Source organism: Nilaparvata lugens, chromosome 8 (assembly GCF_014356525.2).
Source record: "Nilaparvata lugens isolate BPH chromosome 8, ASM1435652v1, whole genome shotgun sequence".
Taxonomy (NCBI): domain Eukaryota; kingdom Metazoa; phylum Arthropoda; class Insecta; order Hemiptera; family Delphacidae; genus Nilaparvata; species Nilaparvata lugens.
In genome coordinates, this window is record NC_052511.1 from 45,060,455 (window position 1) to 45,085,514 (window position 25,060).

The window sequence follows — 25,060 nt, forward strand, 5'->3', positions numbered from 1 at the left end:
ATAGAGTAAAGATACCTAGGTTATTTGTCTCTGTTATTAGTGTTGTATTATATAGTGAGATTTATGTTAGAATATCAATGGTTCTCACTCAACCAATCCTGACTTTTTGAACTTTAGTGAAATTCACTTGGAACTGTCAGAATCCCTTTACTTACAAAGAACATCTATAATTCCCGTTCAACCAATGCTGAAAGATAATAATAGCCTATTAATAATATCTATGCTGACCGTTAATAGTAGATTTCATTTAGAGTTTCAAGAGAGAGAATTATATTGTATGTAAACCTTTGACATACGATACCACTTTTGGGCCATTTATAGTGTTGGTGTGTTGCCATATCAAATTGTTTGAGAGAGATAGTCAGATTAGTGTGTAGGAAGAAGAGGGGAATATGCATTTATATTATAGGAATATCTATTTCTTTTATATGAAGATAAAATTATATAAAGCTAGGATGCAATCAGTAAGCTAAGGCTAACCTAAAGCTTGGGCAAGAGGAAAATATGAGGAGATGGTAGATAACATAAAATGAAAGATAAGATAATACGGAAAACACGGGACTAGGAATTACATAAAGCTCTTCCTTGATATGGAACTAGAGTTCATCATTCACGAGCTACGGTACACAGCAATGGAAGCACTGTATCCGAGCCAGATTCAATAGAATTGTAGGTAGAAACGATTAGTTTGTGTTAAATTTTTGGTTCGTTACCAAGAAATTGTCAAGTTATCTCAAATTAGAAAATCCATGTATTATAGAGGGTCTGTTTTCATGTATTCCCAATGGAATTGGTCATTGAATCAATTAAACTAAAACAAATAAAATGAGCTGTTTATCCATGGAATTGTACGTTGGATACGTTGTTTGAAATTGAAATATGCTGGTACTTATTTCAATAGGTGTGAATACTAACTAGACAATATAGGTTGCTAGTCGTGCAAATGAAACATAATCCTCATATTACTACTATCTTACTATCAGTACTTGTGCTCTTGTAATTATTGTGTTTCGAGTTAAAACTACTTGAAAATACTTGTCGGCAAAGGAAAGATAAGAATTAGCAGAGCTCTAATAAGTCGTCTAATGATAGTGGGGTCTCAAGATGATGAGATATCGGCCGACAATATAATTATGTTCCCTGCTATTTTTGCTAGTAATTTGGTTAACGCTTAAAATGTGATATTTACATTTTGCGTTGTTTTCAAGGCTTCTCAGAAACGTTGTGATAAATTATTACACTATCACATTACCGGAATGTTTGAAAAAGTTTTGACCAAATATGTTGATGTCTTCGAATTTATGAGAGAATTTGATACTCTTCAAAACTATTTGAAAGAAACCCTAACTGATAAGTGTAGATGATGCACCCCGTTCTTGTTGGGAATCTACTCCAAATAAATGTCTTCTTAATCATAGAATACTATTTTATTATGGTTGAAAAATCCACCTCAAGTCTTGAGCCTTCCCTGTTTCTTCAACTTGAAATGTATGTCAACCAAATTAAATTCAATAAATCAACTCCAACTTAATTGAAGCTGAATGCATTTTATAACTTCAAGTACAGCACCCAAGTATGAAAGCATTTAACGCCCTGTGTTCTCAACATTAGCAATACCGGTTTGCTGTAAATGTGTACAAATGGCTTCGACCTTGACCCCTTTATCCTAAGGAGGTTGCCTGTACAGTACTGCACAACAATTAGTGTCAAGATCCAAACCAGAGTTATTCCCTGGAGGCCTGACATCAATTAATAAGCTCCAGTCAGCATGAATCAAGTTATTGCTGTTTTGTTAATGGTTATTGCCATAAATGGTATCTGAAATCAATTTGATGAACCTGTATTGGTTTACGGTTGTTGGTCTATTGTTAGTCTTTCGATGCAAGTAGTTCAAATTTCATTAACGATTATGTGAATACAGAATTCAATTTTCATCAACTCAAATGTAATTTCATTTGAAAAGGGAATTTGAATATTGATTGTTCTGGTTTTTGTCTAGGAATCTCTTGTTTTGTAGATTCTATAAATGATTACAATTATAATGGAAATTGATGAGAAATTACATTTATTCGAATTCTAATCGATCAATGATTATTATGAAACTAAAATCTTAAGTTAAATACTGGGAACCACCCCGAAGACTAATGCTACTGCAAATATTAACAGCAGGGTTAACAGCTAGATTGAAATTCGATGTGAGCCCTGTTGTCAATATTTGCAGTAGCAGAAGTCTTCGGGGTGGTTCACAGCATTTAACTTAAGATTTTCGTTTAATAATAATTACAATTATAATATATTCTGTCATTTCAATAAATTCTAATTCTGCTAAAAATTTAACTACAGAACTAAGGATTTTCTAGTTAATTGTCAGATAATAGCAATAGGAATAGTGCAGGAATTGTCAGTTATAGGAATACATTGATCTATATAGACACCTTGCTGATTTCCCTGTACATTTTCCTGCAAAACTGAACGCAGGAAATGTGTGGCTTTCTGGAAAACCTGACAGAAGTTCCAATTTTTTGTAATGCCATTTTGTCAGCGTATCTCAGCTCGCTTCTTTTGAAATCTTTGTGCGATGCCCTTTGATAAGTCTTGCTATGGTGAGATTCACTTCATACTGTCAGCATTCTTCGAATGGGAAGCGTTGATGTTAAATGCTGACAGTGTAAAGTGAGGCATGTGATCTCGGTTGTACGCCTCGCTCCTCTGGGGATTCAAAACACAAAACCAAACCCAACACACTTCATAACATAACGTGCACAAACGCGCAGTCACACACGCGAGCTCAGTCTTCAGGAATTTCCCCTCTTACCTCTACAGTAGGCTATCACACGTCGATTCTTTTTTCTTCTGGCTTTTTCACCTGGCATCTATTCATCATCTACATCCGGTGGTCGGTGAATGTGAGGAAGTGAAAGATGGCCGAGTCAGAGAAGAGGAAGAAGGAAAGAGGAGATGAATTGATGTAGGAAGTGAAGAAGGAATAAATCATGTGGAAAAATGGGAGATGAAATCGTGTAGAAGAATATTGATGAAATGAAGGAGGATAGAAAAAAATGAGAAGAATAAGTAAAGGGATTGCAGATTAATGAATAAGAGTGAATGAGAAGAAGGAGGAGGAGGAGATTGAGGAAATGAAGAAGGAGAGGAAGAAACTAAGAAGGAAGAATTGCATACAGGATTGGATAAGAAGTAGGAGAAAACGTGATTAAATTGGAAGCATAAAGAGAAGATACCGTTAATACTTTTATTATTATTTTTCTCTAGTAAGAGAGAAAAAGGACAGAAATCAATTGTAGATAAAAAGAAAATATTCAACTTGTGAATAGAAAAACGTTGAAAAGAAGAGAAGAGCAGAAGTTATAGGGAAGGAGCAATAACAAGAAAAATTAAATAACAAATAGAGGAAGAAGGAAGAAATCATGGAAAAAGAACTGAATTAAACAAGAGAAATGTAGAGAAATTTCTCTTAAACTAGTGAGATTGTAGGAGAGATATAAAAGTCATAGGGAATGAAGTCAGTTTCTAATGATGGAAAAGGTGAAAAAGGAGATAGAAATGTCAACGGTTATGATGCTAAGGATGAAGGTACAGAGCTGGTAAAGGTATTAAAGAAGCTTGATTGATTATAAGCCTTTATGAAGGGCGGAGTTAGGATTTCAGGTCCTCTCTGCCACAAAACCTCAAAGAAGAAGATCTATCGGAAAAGAGAATGGCGGATGATTACAAAATTACTCGTAGAGTAAATAAATGAGAAGAAGATACGGTGATAACGAACTAGAATAACAAAAAGAAGAAAAGTGGGAGATGAATGAAGAAGAATTGAGAGAATTAGGTGTAAAAAAGTACGAGGAAGGGAAAAAGTAGATAAAAGTATTGTACCTGTTAACAGAAACATGATAGAGTGTGATGCTGAAGCTGCGTCCCGTCTTCAGTCGTTTGTCTTCTCTTATTCTATATGAAATATTTTTTTTAACTTGGTACTCCTCCCCCTCTTTTCTTCTTCATCTTCTTCAGCATCATCATCTCCTTTTCATGGTCCTCCTCCTCCACCTCCACCTCTTTTTCCTTCACCTTCTGCATTTCCTTGTCCATATCTTTCTCCTTCTCTTTTTTCTTATCCTTCTCTTCTTCTTTGCCATGTTCTTTTTCTGCCCCGATTCGTTGTGCGTTCAATAATAATAATTGATGGCGTGAATGCCCGCCCGGGCTGTGGGTTGTATCTCTTCTGTGCTGTACTGATGCTCTGTGGTCTCTACTATTCCTTCAACGGTCTTTTGTAGCGAGCAAAAAGATGATCTTTATGTAACGCGCTCCATGTGTAAACGTACAACTATTAAATTGCTTTATGGAGGATGATCTCTGCACTATCTCTCCCTTCACTATACTAGGTTTTCAATGCTGTATAGAGGGTTCAACTTCCCCTTCTTTTTCTCCTCTTCCTTTATCTTGATCCTTCCAACACTTTTCATTCCCGGTTTATCCTCTTGTTTTTTCACATCCTTCTTTTTTTGTCCTCCTCTTCCTTCTCTTTCTATTCCTCCCTCCAACACCGCTCTTTCTCTTGATCTTTTTTCTCTCATTCTCCTCCTTCACCTCCTCCTCCTCCTCCTCCTCCTTCTCCTCCTCGACCTCATCATCATCTCTCATTATCCTCCTTCATTTCCTCCTCATCCTCTTCATCTCCTTTCATTATCCTCTTCTTTTTCCTTCACCTCCTCTTCCTGCTCCTCCTCCTCCTGTTCTTCCACCGCATCTTCCTTTTTCCATCCCTTTCCATTCTCTCTATATCATTCCTTCTTTTTTCTCCTTAATCATTTCTTTAACTGTCATCTAATGTAAATTAGTGTATAAGCCAGTATAATATATTATATTGAAACATACTTGAATAAAGAACTCTAATGTAATGTAATCTAATTGTCTTCATCATCCTTATCGAATTCGATCTCTTCATTCTTTTCCTCCTTATTCTATTCTCAAATTATCCTATTCCTCCTCCTCCTCATCCTCCACCTCCTCTTCCTCCTCCTCCTTCTCCCTCTTCTCTCTTCCTTCTTATTATATGTTCATATTATCCTATTCATCCTCCTTTTCTTCTTCCTCCTCCTCCTTCCTCTTCTCCTAAATCTCATTCTCCTGCCCCTCATCTTTCCCCACTTACCTCCTACCTAATCTTAGTGTTGAAACTAGATTATCAGAAATCATTTCTCAAACCAGACATGAAAACCGTTCAGTTAGAAGTTATACTGATTACTCATTATTTTCGGCAATTAAGCTAGCGTGCCAGAGATTATTGACCGTAGCAATTACACACAATTTGAATAATCCAGCCGTTATTCGGTATGACTGTAGTGTACCTAACGATTTTTCATGCTAATTTTTCCAGTCATTATAGTCATTAGAATGATTGCGATCATTTTGTTAATTGAAATACCGTTACAAAATAACGAAACATAACGATAAATATGAGCTCTGAACTAGACGGTTTTTAGAGACAGACAGACAGTGCACAGGTTCCTAAATCTTTCTTCAAATCAACTCAGTTTGTATTTTATTCTATTCAAACTATTCACCCAGCAAATGCTGCTACCTATTGTTAGAGATTGGAGTTACTTGCATGCATTACTACATAAAAAACTGTTGACCAATCAGAAGAGAGTAGGCGGAGTCGAAAATGTCATGAAACATCTGCTGCCGTCTACTGGCAGAATACCGAGTTATATTACAAACTGTGCCCAATCAGGAGAGAGGAGGCAGAGTCGAGAAGTCTTGTGAATTTGTCATCCAATAAGTACTGCCACCTATTGACTGATTCTAGAGTTGGATGCATTTCAAATTTTTGACCAATCAGGAGAGAGTAGACAGAGTTGAGAGTCAATATGTCATACAAGTGCTGCCACCTATTGGCAGAATTCTGCATTAGATACATTTCATTTGAGATACTTTCGAATAAATTTGATTCAGTTACATCTTCCTGGTGTTAGAGTTCATGTCACTAGAGATTTCATAATCTAATGTAATTAAAATGTATACTTCAAATTGAGGTTAATGCAAAAGAATTCAGATAATTCTACCAGTTCAGCAGTAGTAGAGGAGCATCCTCATAATTGTTTTTGAAAACTATTATCTTTAAAAAATTCGGTACCTACTAGAGCTAGGCAGCCATCAACTGGATAGCATACTGTACATTGCCTTGACGTTCTATTGGTTCTAATGAAATGCAGTCCCCTTAATAGTGTTACGAATTCTACCCTCTATTTCCTCCGTGCCCAATTACGTGTCCAATTGACCCCATTTAGGCCTTGCCAATGCCATTCTCAACTCAGACCTTCTATTTCAAAGTACCACTATAGGCTAGGCTTTGTTCTGTAGTGGACTCCCGACTCCAAAGATGATTTCTCGGTTTTATTTGATAGTTTTGATGGAATAGTACTATAGTTTCATTGAAATAGTATTATAGCTTTGTTGGAATATTTCAGTTTATGACTATCATTTAATGAGACATAGGATTGAAATCCACTTCTAACGCTCATAGTATCATCATAGAACTATTTCATACACCAGAATAATTACTCTATGGTATTATGGTCTTCATAATAGTCCAGTCAGTCCTCAGGTTCTCTCAGTATGATTATCTTCAATTCAAGATTTCATCACGTTCTCTCGCTATCAAAATAGGCAGCCACACTCTTGTGGATTCATAGTCTCTATTTTCTAAAGATGATAAAATAGTTCTGTTTTATAGTTTTGTTGTTGATAGTTTCGGTCTAGCATAATATTTAATTAGAATAGTCCTGGAGTTGATAGTTGAAGGTTTTAGAGTTGAAAGTATCATTCTAACATAACATTCAATTATAATGGTCCGTCCTTATAGTCGTTACAATGCAGCACAATTTTATAGTTTTGGAGTTGAGTTTCATTAAGGAGTTTGATAGATACTTGAGCCCTCACTCATAAAATTAAGGTTCATCACATTATACAATGAAATTCATGTAGATTTTATTGGTGAGGATATCTCAGATATCTTGTCCTTCTCTGGTTATCATTCAATAGTGTTAACGTGAACGTTTACTAGTGTGAAGGGTGATCGAAAAGATACCATGTTTATCATCGAACAACTGTTCAATATTATTGAGCTGTGGTGAGATTTTTATTTTTTCACAAGTTTATATGATACACAATATTTTGAAAGTTTGAACCGTCTTGTAACTCTTTCATTTTTAAGTATTCTAGAATTTAATCCAGAAGCTTGTTTCTTTGGAATTTATAAGTTATATAAGTCCTGTAAGGCTCCCACACACTAAACATGTTCAATCATAACATACGGTTGCCGTTACTATTATTAGTAACATTACTGACATTACTATTATTAGTCTCTTGTGAAGTATCTATTTTTTCCCCACATTACTCGACTCCTAATAAGATACATCTTTATGAAACAAGCCTCAGTTTCCAGATCTCAATCATAGTAGGCCTACACTCATAATTCATCTTGTTATCATACATTTTTAGCTCCAGTACTCAGAATTTTAGCTAAATGTGTCAAGCTACATTTCCAGCTTCAGGCCAACTCATTACACTGTCACAGGTCACACATATTTTCCATTGTTACACAGCCATTTGCAACAGACAGACCGTTTCGTGACGTAGTTGGAGGCCGAGTTCAATAAATAAACACTTTCCCAGGGGTCACGTGACCAAAAGTAAAATATTAACGAAACGATGAGAGGGGGTTGGCCATTGTTGGGAGTGTGGGGGGACGGTTTTAAGGGTAGGAGGGGAAGAGGGTTAAACACGAACATTGACACGATAGCTGTTATGTGGTCGTTTGGAAAATTAAGCCCTGGTGAGTCACTGGTGTGTTAACTGTCACTGATTCATTTAGGCCCGTATCGCGGCAGAGACCACACCGACATTCATAAAGTTTGTTATCGCTTCTAATGAAGTGACAATCTATCACCAGGCCTAATGTGCTTTCCTCGATTCGTTCAATTAACGCAATTAGGGCAATAATTAGATGCCTAGTCGTTGGGTATGGATTTATTTGGTTCAGCTTTCAGAGGTAAATGATGGGGCAGTTTCATCTGTTGGGTATGAATTTATTTGGTTCAGCTTTCAGAGGTAAATGATGGGGCAGTTTCATATATTATGTTGTTGTTTGAATTCATTAATAGATTAAATTAGTACTTTCATTCATCTATCAAATAAAATTGACTTGTAGGATGTAGAATAGAATAGAACTTTATTAATTAATAAAAACAATATAAAAACCTTGTAGTACCCTTTATTTTTTAAAAACTTTAAAATAGTAGGCCTACAACGACTAGTTTCGACCCGTAAATATTTGTACTATTTTAAATGTTTTAAAAATAAAGGTTATTACAAGATTTTTATATTGTTTTTATTAATTTGTTCAAAAGTAGCCCATGTAAGTAAACTTTATTAATATATTAATATAATTCAAATAATACAAAAAGAGAAAATGAAAACTCATTCACAAAAACACCTCGTTTTAAAAATGAATTCAAATAAAATATATCTTGTAGGATGTAAATGAAAAGTGTAAGGCAGTTGAATATTCGAGTTTGATTAAAATATGAAGTGGAAAAATGCTATGAATAAAAATTGTGTTTATTAGAAATAAATAGTGTCTTTACCTGATTTTACTTGGCGCGGATTTACCTGACTTCTGGTTCTATTGAAAAAAATGCGTCATTATGTGACTTAGATTTTATATTACTTGACTATTATGAAGACACTTATATGGTTAAGGAATCTGAAGAGAATAAGCAATTTGAGACTCGAAACAATATAGAGGCCATTATCCTATGATTTATTAAAAGAATTGTCTCTATAATAATCCTAGTAAATATTCTTATTAGTTCCCTTTTGGCATCTAGACAAAATATTGATTTATTTAATAAGGAGGTAATTTATTTATTCATTGGATAAGGCCTACAAATACTTTCAGAAAGACAACAAACGGACAATCGACCAAACTTCTTCTATTGTTGAAGTTTCTCATAAAACTAGTCCAGCTATTAAGGTTAAATTAGATATTCAATCAAACAAATTCTTGAATCTTCATCAGCTCTATTCAGTCGATATTAGAAAGAATTATATTAGTCAGCTTAGAAACAATATTGTCATTTCATCAAATAAATTTTATTTACTATTCCATATTTATTGACTTGTAGAGATTTCCTGAAATTGGGTGCAATTGCTGAAACTTTGAATACTATTTTGTATAACCACACTGTATTGCTAGAGAAAATCGTGATTAACATAATCTTATCGATTATTTCCTCGTGGAATAATTTCTTTTGAACAAGATTAACAACTGAGATTGAAAAAGTACAGTTGGGTGCCCAATTGGATCCGAAGGCTATCTGATGGTGAGACCGTTAACAAGCCGAAGGGATCAGGAAGAAAAATGAATTCGTAGTGGAAGAAATCGAAGAAAAGAGGAAATGAAGCAGATAAAGAGGATAAAAATAAATAGTGAAGAATAAGAAGTGGAGGAGTTAGAGAATAAGAAGTAGAAGGAGAAATGGAATAAAGGAAAAGAAGACGAAGATGGTAGGGGGCCAAGGAAATAGAAAAAGACGAGAAAGAAAAACAAGCTGAAGGAGAAATACCCATTGAAAGTGACGAATTGTTGAATAATAATTAAGAAGTTGGAGAGAATGAGAAATGCTCATAGAGGATAGATGAGTATAAGAATAAGAAAGTATAAGTATAAGAAGTTGAAGAAAATAAAGAGCAAGAAAAAGGGGAATAAAACTATGCAATAAACAAAAAGAATAATCAGTGGTCGGGAGTAGGAGAAGAGGAAGGAAAAGAAAAAGTTGAAGAATTAATAGAACATGAAAAAGAGTTGAGAAACCTGAAAGGAGGATAAGATTGAGAGGGAGAAAAATGGAATAAGGAAGAGGAGAAAGAAGTTGATGAAAAAGGAAAGGACGATGATGATGATTTTTATTCAAAAAAGGATAAGAGTTTGGAATGAGGAAGAGAATTTTGGAGATGAATAATGACAAAGAGAAGGACTGGGAATAGAAATATGATAACATGATGAATAAGAACAGACACTGTTATTTTGTGTAGGCGTGTGTTGGAGAAAGGTGTTAAAAAGGAGATCCACTGATTGCGCTGAGGAGCACGAAGAAATATTTATGCATCAGGATAATTCGTGATCATAGATAAAGTTTTTTCACCTACAGTCGTTGACCCAATGTTTCAAATACAGTAATACATTATAATTTCGGCTGGACGTGCGTGAACTATTGCTTGAATTATTGTTTCTTCATCGACTTCTTCTTCTTCTTTTTCTTCTTCTTCTTCTTCTTCTTCTTCTTCTTCTTCTTCTTCGTCTTTTTCTTCTTCTTCTTTTCCTCCCTCTTCGTCATGTTCTTCTTTTTCTCCGTCTTCTTTACCCGTTCACCTTTGATAATCATTCCTTTCCTTTCTTTCTTGTTGTGTTGAATTCTATCGGTCATGGCATTGCACCGTTATCATTGGTCGGGATTGGCTAGGCTACAGTAATGCTAATAATTAAAATTTATGGAAACCTGCAGACTGCAAGCAGCGGACAGGACTGTAATTGAATGCTGGTTCGATTCGGACTGCTTTCCGTTAGGTTTGCCGATTCGAGACGTACTTTTTGGACTTGGCATTATAGAGATAAAAGAAGAATGAAGAGTTACTCTCGAGTACTAATGGTACTCTAAGGGTCGGTTTCCGAGCTCGGAACTTAGCTAAGCTCTAGACTTTGAACAGCTGGAGTCAGAAAATTGACTTTTCGAAACGGGGTGTAGTCTTAGTTTTTATGATAATTTTTATTTTCTCATTTCTTCAATTGGAAACGTTTTTCCTTTACGAAATGAAACATTCCTATATAACTCAAAATAGCTAAAACTTCACACTATAATCTCTCTATTTTATTTTGTGTTCAATTTTCTAGTTTTTCGAAATTTAATTTAAACGTGAACTACGACTACGCCCCGTTTCGGAAAGCCAATTTTGTGACTCCAGCTGTTTAAAGTCTAGAACTTAGCTAAATCCTGAGCTCGGAAACCGGCCCTTAGAATTAAGGGTTATGAGGAGTTGGGAGAAGGTGGAGGGAAAAGAGTAGGAGTAGGCAAATAATAATACGAAGAGGTAGATGAAGAAGAAGGAGAAGGAGAAAAGGATATTCAAAAAATAAGTGATGGGAATGAGGAACAGAAGGTGGCTGTAAATGAAGGGATGAAGGAAGGAAGGAAGGACTTGCGGTAGATTGATAATAAGCAGTAAGTAGAAGAACAAGAAAATGGAGAGGAAGTAGAGGAAGAGAATGGAGGAGGAGGAGAAGAAGAAAATTAATGACAAGAAAGCATAAGAACAGGACGAAGTAGAAGGAAGTAAAAAGAAGATTGAGGATAGGAAAGAGGAGAAATTGGAGTGCAGAAGATCAATAATTATAGGAGAAAAAGATAACAATGATAATATCAGATTAAATTAATGACTATAAATTAGAATTTATGATAAGATTGAAACTGAAGAAATTGCTTCAAGTCTCATTATATGACAAAATTGAATCTTCGTATTCTTCACAACACTTTTCCTAATCAATCTCATTATGCTACCAAATGAATGAATAAGAACACAACTGCGTTGATTCTCAATAATAAGTGACTTCATTGCTTATTCACTTTCAAGGCTGCTGGCAATTGCATCAAGGAAGCAAAAATGCATTTGAGTTGCATTGCAAACTTTCAAGTTGTGTCAGCTCTTTCTTTAGCGCAATCAATGGAATTGATTTGATTCGTTTCTTAATCTCTAATCACATACTTTTCCGACTTCCCCAACAATCTATTCTCAATTTTTTCCTTCTCTTTCCCCTCACTTTTTTATTGAAACTTAAACACACATAGTTATAGTCTCTTAAGACGAAGGTATATTACGAACGATAAACTCGAGGTATATTTGTAAGCGAGATTAGACAAAATGTTTCTTTCGCCTCTGTTTTGAGTTGAATGCGGATTAAAATGTGATTGAAATAAAGGATTAACATCACTCCCAACACATTAGTCTTATGAAACAGATTCGAGGTACTGTAATTTATCTCATTTTTTAGATTAATAGATTCAGCATTATATACTCTACTGTCACATCATAGATCTACTTATTTATTAATATATTTATACATTCAATATGTGAAATCATCGTGTAATTCGTTATGTAACTCCAATTTAATGTGACAAATTATTGTCAGAATTTCTCATTTGCAAGCTATCATTACTGTACTCCATTTTCTATAGGGTCTTTATTCTATACCGTTTCAATGAGAATTAGTGACAAATCTAGCTGTATCCTGCTGAAGACAAATTATCTCTAAAAATACAAATAAATAAAACGAACCTTGCAACAGTGAAGAATGGAGTAAAAAAAAATAGAGAAAAAACCTGAAATATCCTTTCTTCTAACACCGCTTAGTGGAGAGGCAAGAAAAAATGCTGGTGTCACATTGAAATAACCATTCTTGTGAAATTGTCTAACAGTGAAAAGGGAAGAAAAACTGTTGAAGTCGCCTTGAAATAACCCTTCTTGTGAAAATGTGTAACAGTCTGGGGAAGAAAAATGTTGAACGATGAGGGAAAAAATAGAATTTCAGAAAGAGAAATGGGAGAGAACGCCCAAAGGTGGTGATGACATGACTCACGACGTAATGAAGCCTATTTGCAGCAAAATGAAGAAACGAGGCGTAAGCGGAATGAGTGTGAACAGGGCTGGCTGGCTCTTCAAAGCCCAGGGCTGAACAAGTTTAAATTATTCAAGTGCGACGCTCAGTCCGCGTTTGACAGCTTTTTACTCAGAAATGCTTCTTGCTGTCTCCCTAGTCTTGTATTGTCCTTAAATTCAACAGCTCTTATTGTTCTTTTTAGAGCTTGTTGAAAGTTGAAATCAAGATGGAGAGATTATTATTCGTGAAGAGTAGTACTGTAGTTTTTTTATATGATTTAGTTGAAAATATGACACTTTTTATTATTATATTTTTATTTCAAATGAGCAGAATAACGAATTAATAGAACGTTGCCCAAAAAATAAAGAGAAATGTTGCAGACAGCTACTTTTTAGAGCTTGTTGATAGCTAAAATCAAGATGGAAACATAATTTATTTGTAGAAAGTAGAATTAGTTTGCAGATACCTGATAAACTGCTGACTTATTCATAAATTTATGTTGGATAACTTGATACCGTTACAAATTTGACATTCTCTAATGAGTCATATCTCTTATTGTGGATGATAATAATTATGAGCTCCAGGCTTTTTCAATGATTAGTAAGGCTAATGAAGAAGTGAACCTACAGTTTTAGGTGGGCTCCGAACTACCGATGAGTGATTCTGATTGAATCTTCTGTCAATTATTGGAGCTATCCTTTTACAGTCATAGGTTTCCTAATAAATTAACAAAGCAAATAACTATCATTCATTTAGTACGGTAATAATTTATTCTTTCTTTAGCATAATAATTTCTATCCCAATCGAAGCCAAAACTAGAATAATCAACAGTCATATTTATTCATTATGAACTGCATGGAATGATATTGGCCTGCTATTGGTAGACATAATCAGAGGCTGGCTCTCATTGGCTGGGCATGAATGTGATTGGGGGGGGGGAAGATACTCCGCTCACAACCAATCGCATTCTGATTCATTCTCTCTCACCAACTATTGAAATTGGCCAATCAGAAACGTCAGACCTCGTTACTACTCTGCCAGTCAATAGTATAATTACTTGACGGTATTTGTATCACAACGATTATAATATTTGAATCTATTAGGCATTAACAGTAGTAAGAATGATGTAAAGCTTTAAGTTCCAATTGTATTTGAATCCAACTCCATCAACTTTCTCTTTTTCACATACCTAACAACCTCACTCACTTCATAATAATAATAATGATAAATATTATCACTGTACTACATTACCAAATATTAATACTTTAACCCAGGATTATAAGGCACTAATTTAAAAGTAAAATGGATTGAAATATTACTGTTTTGCAAGGATTCTTATATACAATTTAAAAATCTTAATTTTATTAGACGAAGCCCACCATTGAAATAAAAGTGATAAGATTAACACAATGACACTTACGTTACATAATGTTGTATCTAGAATATTCTTATTTCAAAATACTATTCAAATGAAAGTTACCATAAACGATTAAATCTTTCACACCACAGTATGGTTATAAGCGTGTCGTACAAATCTATTTTGATGAATAAATTCCATTAAAAGACGACTGAAAGTAAGTTCAACTCACTTACATTATTATTGTAATTTTAATCTTCTAACCCCAATCATGTTATGTTGAACTTTTATAAAAGTACTAAATACTTGTGAAAAGTTGTGAAGGATAAGGATAAAAGTTGTGAAAGGATAAGGGATTAAGTTGTAAGAACTTGTGAAGGATTCAAAAATCATTCTGACTTCTTACTTTTGTATTTCCACAATGAAACTTCCAAGTTCTTTGGCGTAAGGAAAAAATGTGAATCGATGAAGAAAAGAGCAGATTATGCCATGAAAGAGATGCAAAAAGGGATTGATTTGCAGAGAATCGAATCCTTTGTTGTTGTGCAACAGAATGCAAAGAATCTTTAGCTGCGTTTTTATCGTCATTGGTCCCGTTGTCTGTCAATCACTTGTCGGCAGTACACTTCAATTGTATGGTAATTTTCGTCTCGACTTAACAACAGTCTAGTGTAATTGCATTATTATCCGTTGCATGCTCAATTTAACTCTGGAGCAAGCGACGATGCAGCCATTCAGATGCTGCTTGCCATTCATGACTGTCTGATGTCTTCTTCTTTTCTTGTCGACAACAAAAGGCCTATATTGAAAGAGTGTTTGTTGTACAAACTCCACCTTCACTTGACATTAAACTGTTTCTTTCATGTTTATATTTTCAGTTCAAATTATCATCAAAATTATATTTGTTTATTTTTTTAAATGTGAATTTGTGTTTAGAAATAAGTTTTCTGGATTTTTAATTTCATAAAATAAAAACTCAGGAAGTCAAAGTGAAAACTTTTAGTGAGAAAACATGAAGAACCCAATATATAACCTATAACTATGAACTTGAGTGTTGATAGGAAATGACATTCTTGGGTAATATGGCGAGGCAGAACATCCAAAAGGATCTCTGCCGATAAATGACATAACAATAAATAAATAATCTTTCATGTCTTCCGTTTATTATAAATATTGACTAGGGATAGTGATTGAAGTAGTTTTACAACTTCTAGAAGAGAAAACTTATACTTTTATTCAAGATTGTTTTATTCTATGATTCTAGTTAACTGGCTAGGTGAAACTAGTTCCGGTTGTTTCACCATCATCAATCGCTGGTAAGCCAACTTGAGCTTGTAGTTTTGTTTAAAGTTTTCCCACTTTTCTATTCACCCTTTCCACTAAGTCTGAAGTAGCATCATAATAATTCAACAAGTTTATTTCTCGAGTAACAACATTCACCACTATATTACCATCACCACTGCTAGGGAAATTCCCAACCCTCACCAACCTTAATCACAGCATTCGACAGTGAGCTGTAATATCATTGCTGCGGTGCTGATTTAAGGTCACATGATCCAGAATGACAGGCAAAGTCAGTCTAGTGGAAAATATGGCGGAGATTAAGTGGAAACTCCAACAGTTTCGCCCGGGGGGGACTTCAATGATAATGGATGAAGAGGTGGGAAGGGGGTGAGGGTAAGGAGGAACGTTAACGAAAAGGAATGATGATAATGGGAGTGGTGAAGGAGGAGATTGAGGAAGGGGTGGTGGATGAGAAGAGGAAAATGAGGGAAAATAATGATGAGACGAAAGCTGAAGATGACGGAAAACAATGACCCGATACTTATTGTCACTTACCTTGAGGGAGGAAAAAACAATAGGCCCTGCATCTGTGTTTAAGTCCCGAAAAGGGTCTAAGTGGGTTTGTTGGGAAGGGTTTAAGCCCTATCAACAGGCACTGACTGTGTGTTGTATGCCTTGCTTCGTCTTGTCTTCACACGTACATTACTTCAACCCTTTTCTGCATTGTTTCGTGTCCATTTTATGCAGAGTCTCGTACTGATATTTCGAAAATTTGCATAACAACCTGATTAATTCAGTAGCGTGTGTAGTTTTTGTGCAGGATTTGATTTTGCTTCATAACACGACTTTTTTGCACGTGACTGTATCATGGTACCAAGGTACTTAAGTTAACGAGATTCCTCGCCAATTTTCGAATACTGGTGGCAGAATTTGCTTATTTGTGTGTGCTACCTTTTATTGGATAATTACATTTTAAAGAAAAGTCTTCAGTATTTGGTTTATTGTATAGTTTGATTCTTTTGCACGTGATTTTATGTGCAAGGCATTCTTTTGTAATCAACAAGAATTTAGATAAATTTTAGCACCTTTTTTAGTATCCATGAGTTTATTTTAGCTGAAACCTGTTACTTGAAATGTTGGGATGCAACAATCGGGATAAACTGTCTTGAACTAGTATAGTAAATTACTAATCTCAGATTAAAATCGCAATACTATGAAGTTTCATATACAGTATTCTTGTATTCTTGAAAATGAGGATATTTTCAAACATCCTTCTAATTTGAAAGGTATATGTTTTTGTATTTTGTTATCGCAAACCTTTTTATTAGTTGTAGTTGATAAGTTCCAATAAATTTCCTATGAAATGGCTTTGGAATTATTCACCAATTGTATATTGGAATTATTGAGATGTTGTCCTTTTTTTTAATCGACTTCAATTTTGGTGGGTTCATGATGATAATATTATGTTGTGGGTAGGTGTTGATTTCTTTATAATCGGGCTTTAAAAAGAACTTATATCACATACTATACAGGTAGTCCTCACATTGAAAAACAACCTCCAAAAATAGTCAACCTTTAGATGGTTGTGCTCTTATACACTTGACCTTTTAAGTGATAGCTAAGTGGGAAGGAAGGCTCACGAGATTCTTGGTTGGAGCTTGATTGATCTAATTGGCTCTAAGGTCAATCTCAGTTCAGTTCCCGGTTGAGTAAATAGTTTTCCTTTGCAACCCATATCAAAGAAATTTCAAAAATATATGCAATCTTCGCCTTTTTCAAAATTTGTCGCAGTTCCTTGTGTATTTAAAAACTGATTATCTAGAAGTGACGAATCGCAGTATTTTGTTGTGGACGATCTATTTTTCTTATAAAAATATTTTTTATTTCATTTCCAGGTGCGTGATCTTTGGACAAAATTCAACCTTATTTCAACAGATTGATGTGAGACAGCCGATCCATTCAGTAAGTGTTCCTAGAGTCTGCCTCTTTTAGAATCTTCGTACTTTTTATTTGGAATGTCCTTGAAACCACTTAAAAGTGCTTGGTTTATTTGGAATTTCCTATTGTAGCCACGACTTCAATAATGGAAAAAATAAGTCATAGAATGAACATATCGATAATATTATACGCTCGATTATCTCAATTCTCGGTAATGAGGCCTAAAATTATTAGCATGATTTTCTAATTTCGTTTATTCTGATTTATAATTTTTCCAAATTCATTAGAATGCCAATTGGATATAGAATCTTTTCAAGTTGTAGTGAGCATAATGACGATCAAATACATTACACAATTATCCTTCCTTTATTTTGTTCCATTCTTATTCCATAATTCCTTCTCATTCCATATTCATCAAGGCTGTGCAAAGGCTAAACACCTTTCTACTGGTGATATTTTTTGAAGATTTTCAATTATTTGTTTACTATCAAAATGAAAAAGTTTCCTCGTGATCTTTTTTTCCGATCAATTACATATGAGCGCATAAAATTCAAATTTCTGGGACAGATCATTCCAAATTCGGTAAGAGATAAATCCATGAATTGACGAGGATATATTCACCATCGTATTGTTGATTGAATAAAAAATTTTTTTTTGAAATTATGAATTTTTGAGAAAGTTATTCAATTTACTAAAAATTACCAAAAAAAATTTTGCTCAGTTATTTTATAAAAGTAATGATTGGAAAAAAATTTCCTGAGAAAACTTTTTAATTTTGATAGCTTGATAGTATAAAAATCAAAAAACTTTAACATCACCAGTAGAATTTTTTTATAGTCTTTGCACAGCATTAAATGCCGATTCACTGTAGGCATCAACTCAGAGGGTCGTTTCAACAATCCAAATATAAACAGCCGCTAGAAAAGCTATCGTTCCATTTATTACAATGTGATAGATGAAACCATCAACTGTTCCTTCTCAGTTTGAACTTACTTTTTGCTAACAGACCTGCCTATAGATGTGAAAAAATTCCCACAACCTAATGTCAAAATCAATTAACAAATGCACACTTGAATAATTTCCGATCGTGCCCCGGGGGTTTCAATTTTTAATCTCCTCATCAGCGAGATGACAGAGCGTCCTCACAGCTGGATGCAAGCCTCACATTGTTAGAGATCAGATTCTATAGTGAGATTCATTTTGAAGTGTCAGCATTCCTCATAAATTACATCGACACTTTCCATTCAGACAATGCTGACAGCTTGAAGAGTGAAGTTGAGGATACAACACCGGCCTCTCTATATGTAATTCGAGTGGACTTGTAAATATTTGAATGGGGATGTTGTGCAGGCAGCTGTACATGGGTTTATATCTGTATATAGTTTTATGCAGCTGTATGTACACAGCGTATGTATAGCTGCAGTACGTATATACAGATATATTGTCGTAGCTGGAACACTTCTCTATGGTGCTCGTATACGCACAGTTGACACAACCCCCAAATTGTGGTACGCACGCGCACTATCTCGTGACGTAGTAGGTGGAATGCAGAAAGGGAAAGTTGGTTGTAGATCAGAGTGGGTGGGGTGGGGGAGGTTCTCTTCCTGGTGTCCCTGTAAATCTGTCCATTCCTCCGAGCCCTCTCTAAACCCTCCAGTATACCGCGCTCTCCTGGTCCTAAAATTGTCTTCCCCTCTTGTCGATGAATCCTCTCTTGTACCCCTCTTGGGTGATTGGGTGGTGTGTGGGTGAGGGGTTGCTGCACATCAGCACAAACTGCACCGGGAACTCACACCCTGTGCAGTCACTGTTCACTGAAGGCAGCACATGTGTGAGGTGTTTGTGTGAAGTGTAAACACTTTAAGGATTTCGAAGATTTCAAAGAAGTACAGAGTTATAGGAAAAAAGCAGAAAAATTTTGAAATATTACTTATTTATTTATTTACCATTCTAATTTTTACAAGAAAGCACTGAATGGGAGAGAAAAACTAAGGGTACTCCTTGTACTATTTCTCTCCCAAATTTAGATCATATTTTAAAAGTACAAAATGAGGTTATAATTCCACTTTTCTGAAATTTTGTCCTTTTTCACTCACAATTAACAGTAACTAAGAATTTTGAATCTTGAGAGTTGAGAAACTGGATAGATCGTCTAATAATCTATCTTTTGTGTTTATAATGTATTTAAGTAATATATTTAAGTATATTCAGTTAATAATGTATTTAAGTTGAGCTCCTGTGCTATAGTGAGACTCACTAATTAATGTCAGAATTGGATAAATTGGCAGCATTTCTATTATTATATTGACACTATAAAGTGCAACTTATTAAATATTTCGAAATAATCTTGCCTCACCCTGAATAATATTGTCCAATATTTACAAAAAACAAAATGTTCGTTGCAAATGGTCATTTGTTGAAGCATCCATTTTGTGGAATGAATGAAATATTTGAGGTGAATGAATTTTAATAATGGGAAGAAATTACTGTAATTAGAATTCAATAGTCATTATTCACCATGTTTTGGACCAATTAAACCTCAATATAGGTGGAATTTTTCTAAATTAATTGATTATAAATTGAAAAAATTCGCAAAGGTAAAATTTTATGCAGGAGAAAAATAATGGATAAAAAACCAGGAACGAAAACAATGTATAAAACAGGCGTGGAACGTGAACTCTAATCAATTCAAAAGAGAATTAGGCCTACGTTAATCTTGTTTCAGTCCCCAAACTCAGAACATATATTTACCGAGGAAATTACACAACCAACTTTGCCCCTAATCTTGGAAAATCCTCTTACAGAATTGTAATTATCACTCTATAAACATTGCAATTAACATAATCTGCTCCCCAATTTAATTACAGACATAAATCCGAATTCACTAAACAGATAATGGGAGGAATCGCAGTATAGCGTCATTAGCACGACTGTTGGGGAACAAAACTTCCAAGTTCAACGTCTTCGGCTAAGGGTCGGCTGGGATCCCTCGGTGTCGGATATCATCTTTCCTTTGAGGGGCCTCTGGAGTCGAATTGCAGTAGCGTTCATTAGGCTCGGCGCATAACCGACATACTGTTCGCAGACGGACAGACTGTCCGCAAACGTTTGTTTTGAAGTCAGAAATTATTGAAGAAGTGGTATGGCTGGTCAATAGGAAGCTCAAATTGCTCAACCAATCTTGTAATGTGAGCGCATGTAGGCCCATCTCTTACAGACAGTATATTTATTTATTTATTTACTTATTCAATGATACAAAATTACTATGTAAAATTATACAATGTAATGTGAATCAATTATACAGAATGTCCCACGAAATGTGTTACACCCGAAGACCAGAGATTCTAAATGAAATTTGCAACAAAAAATTAATAGTAGAATTTTCTTATATCGACCTTAGGTTTCGAGATACTGTATATAAATTTTTCAATATTTTTGGAAGACGTCAATGATTAGAAAACTATCAGTCAAAATCTCATTCTAAGGATATGGTTGGGAAGAGGAAGAAACTGATTTATATAATTTGTTCCTTTGACGTTTTTGAACTTTTTATGAGCGTTCAAACTGTTTGAAATGTGGCGTTAAACTCGACGAATGTACTTTTTTCAACTTTGAGCGCCTATCAAAAGTTCAACAACGTCAAAGGAACATTATAAAGTCATATGAATCTTAAGCCCTGTCCACACACATCGATTTTTGTTCGTACAAAATTTTGCCGTCCTTATGAATTCTACCAGATTAAACGGAACTTGACTAACATCATCTGTTTAGAATAATCTGTTTGATCCAATAGAAATTATAAGGACGGTAAAATATCGTACGAACAAAAATTGATGCGTGTGTAGCTAGCCTTATTGGAAATGTATGTCTCTTCCCAATCATATCCTTAGAATCAGATTTTGACTGATAGTTTCCTACTTATTGACGTTTTTGATAAATATTAAAAAATCTATACATCTCTCGAAAACTAAGGTCGATTTAAGAAAACAATTTTGTAGCAAATGTCATGTAGAATCGATGGTATTTGGCTGTTACACCTTTCGTGGTACACTCTGTATTCTATCGTCTCTGATATCACAATATATTCGTACATCTTGATTTTAGCAGCAATCGACTTGAATGTTAAGCAACTTTAGTAATGTGCTTTGTAGCAACTTGTAAAACAAAAGACTGTATGAAGTTAGATAGACAATTATCTATCAATAGATAATTAAAGAATATCTTTCTATCGTGTTTGGTATATCCATAGAAAAATATAATCTAACGTACACAACTTTACACTACTTGTGATAAGCTATCGATAAGAGAGATTAAGATCCATGCGCCTGCTACTACCGTTGTAAGGGTGACAACTTGAAGAGGAGTCAACTCCTCTTTAAGTTATGAGTTCTAAATAATCACTTATTATGAAAAAGTATGGTTAAATGATGTAATAGTCTATTGAACCTAAGTAATTTCCTCAAAACAACTAAACAAAAGAATGAGTACAGTATAAATATTCCTATAATACCATTCATTGTGCAATATTATCGATTAAAATTTATATAATATATAATCCTAACATTTTCTCGTATAATATAATTTAGCACAGAACAATATGATTGATTCAGCTTAATAGGTGTAATTTCAGTAATTTGACTTGAATCTAGTCTCCAATTCACTGTATTCCTGGAAGTCAATATCATCATCAAATCGCTATTGTAATCCGTGTAATACAATGTGGCTATTCTATTCAAACTTGAATGGTATGGGTTCATAAGGATGACGTTGAATGACAAGGACAGTCTGCAGACCACGTATCATGTATACAATATTGTGCGGAGGGTAGTCCGTCCATAATCCATCCATATGTTGGTGTCAAGTGGAGGGAATCCATATGTTAATCCAAATGGAGGGTAATGCATTATGTAAATTCAGAGGGAGGGAAATCCATGTCTCTATCCTTGAATAATGGGATGGTGGTGAGGGTGTGCTATATTATCTTGATATGATATTTGAATAAATCAAACTTGCATCTTGGGAAATGCTATATTTCTCAGACTTGAGCCGATATTTTTCATTTCTTTATAACTTTGAGAATTCTATTGCTATCAACTCTCACGATGGTTTGATTCATCTAATAGTAGTGTCTTGATATTTTTGCATTGTTCTTATTGATTTTTATCTTGTTAAATTCTTAATCGAAACTCAATATTTATCAAGTTGCATATTTGTGTATTTTTAACCCAACTTCGACTCTTACAAGTGTGAATTTCGCACTTGAATGTTTTATGTTTTCTTCTAACAATAACATGCTTTCCTAAGCTTCATTGAATTTTTTTGACTCATCGATAAGAAATTATCAATTTCTTAATAATTTTGAAATTCTAATTATTTGTTTTTATACTAGATCTATATCCAGTTATAATTTTAAAATTCCATGGACTTCTTTCTACTATATTCGATTTCCACTTTGCATATTCATTCAAATTTAGTGTTACTAAATTTTAGTCTTTTTATAATCCACAGGAAGATCACCAAAAATTCTATCCAACTCAATGAGGATCATTGATTCACTTATTACTGATTAAAATTATCGATCAAAACTGACTTCAGTTCTTTTGTAAAAGTGGAATTTGATACTGCATAAGGTATTTACCACCAGTTTAAGTGGGATGAAACACATTTTTGTTTCTATTTTGTTATCTTTGGCCTCATCTGTGAATTTTGACTTGTTTGCGGTTCAATAGAAGTGAAACAGTTTTAGGTAGGATTAAAATTTTGGAGAAACAAAAATGTTTTGTTATCTTCATCCTCATCTGTGAAGCTTGTCTTTGTTGCGGTTCAGTAGGATTGAACCAGTCCAAGTTGGATAACAATTTTAGAAGAAACAAATTTCTTGTCAAGTGGTTTTGCTATCTTCGGTCTCATTTGTGGGTTTGGTGTTATCTGCGGCTCAATCTACACGTTTGCCGGCGAGTGCAGACGATCTGCGCATGTTTTGAGGGTGGTCAGCTCTTTTTGTGCTGTCGCCAGCGAGTGGGGATTTTGGAAAAGAGCGAGTCGCGTTTAGGTTAGCCGGCTGAAGTTGAAGCCACCCCATGCTACATGCTACGGGGGTCCAGATGGGGATCCAAGCCAGGCATCGATCGGCTCTCAGCCACGCCTAGGCCACCCTTACAACTCATTTACCATCTCTCTCTTCCTCACCCACACTCTCTCTCTTCCACTTCCTCATTGCATCTCTTTTTAACTGTTGTCTGATTATAGTATACGCATTTCTTATCTAGATATCATCTTCTCATATACAGTATTTTCTCTCTTACACTCACTCTCACTCTCTCTCTTCCTCTTTCTCTTCTTCATTGTATCTCTTTTTAACTGTTGTCTAATTTTAAAGTATACGCATCTCTCATTTCTTTTCATCTAGAATTTATAATCTTCTTTTATCACTGTGTACCTCTTCTGTGGCTCTCTTTCCCAAATTTCTCTCCCGCTCTCTCATATTCTTGCTACCCCTATCAGTTGATAAGTAATCAGTATCTCATGTCCTGTAGTATTTACATATTTATTCTCATTCACCATCATTCTGAAGTTCTCTTCCCCCTGTATCCCATTTCCTCATTATATTTTAAAACCTATCTTTCTCCTTCCATCTCTTCACTATGCATTCTTTTCTCTCCACCCTATTTTCGCCTGTTGTCTTGATAACAACATAGTATACGCATAGTAATGTGTATGTATCCACATCTTTTTATCAAAACTATATTCTCCCCAATCCGCACAGATTAGATAATCAGATAGCACAACTTATCTCAATTACTTGTTCAACACTCGTTGATTTTTTCCCATTTTCTGAATTAAGTTTATGTTAATTTTATTTGTGAAATACCAGTCTTTGATTTTCTCCTCATTTTGAATTGGTCATCTTCTCTACTTCTTCATCATACTCGCATATTTCGGTGCTCCTCTGTCTCCTTATTTTTACTTCATGCATCGGAAATAATGGAAGTTTTTTTATCTCCCTCTTCCTCACTTATTATTATTCCAATTACTGTTTACCTGTCCTTTTTGTTTTATCACTTCCTCTTTCTTCTGTTTAGTTATTCAGTTCTCTCTTACTCAGTCTTATTCATCTTCTCATTTTTGTCTTCTTTTACCCATCGTATCACACTTCCTCATTCAGTTTATAGCCATCTCGCATCGCTTTCTCCCTCTTCTTCTATTTAATTTCCTCATCCATTTTATTGAAGACGACTCCTCTTTTACTTTCTCTGCTGGCGCCGCCAAATTTAGTACAACTTTTATCCGATTACTATCTCCCGTTCTTTATGGAGAACGCACTTTTCTCGAAAACGCATTTCTTACTCAAGTAGATCTCCAGTCAACAATCAGACAGATTTTCTATCGTTAAAATTGTTCTATTTTATTCATTCATCAATGATAAAAACACATGAACATAATAGAATAGTTTTGGGCCATGCCTGTTGTTCCTTTTTAATCAAATTTTTATTTGATTTGTGATTGTATCTACGAATAAATAAATTAATAATCGTTACGTACAGAGTAAGAAAAAAAGTCGATGTTTGAGAAAATTATTTATTGAAGGTTCAAAAGAGTTCGTTTAAAATCTCATCACAATAATAAAGAATGTTTGTAGAAAACCATTGAATCAATAAATAAATGACTAATTAGTGTTGCAATATTCGGCCACAATTCCAAAGCCTCTCCATGGGGTGGCTTCCTATTTGTTAAAATTTCATTATCTTCTATTG

General features: G+C 34.6%; 1 protein-coding gene across 1 annotated transcript in view; it reads left to right on the top strand.

Moving 5' to 3' along the window:
- LOC111043397 (protein tweety) overlaps positions 1–25,060 on the top strand; it is a 91,811-nt gene that overhangs the window by 2,138 nt on the left and 64,613 nt on the right. Inside the window, exon 2 of the mRNA XM_039435159.1 lies at positions 17,264–17,330. The gene's annotated coding sequence lies outside the window, so the exon portion shown is untranslated. The remainder of the gene's footprint in view (positions 1–17,263; positions 17,331–25,060) is intronic.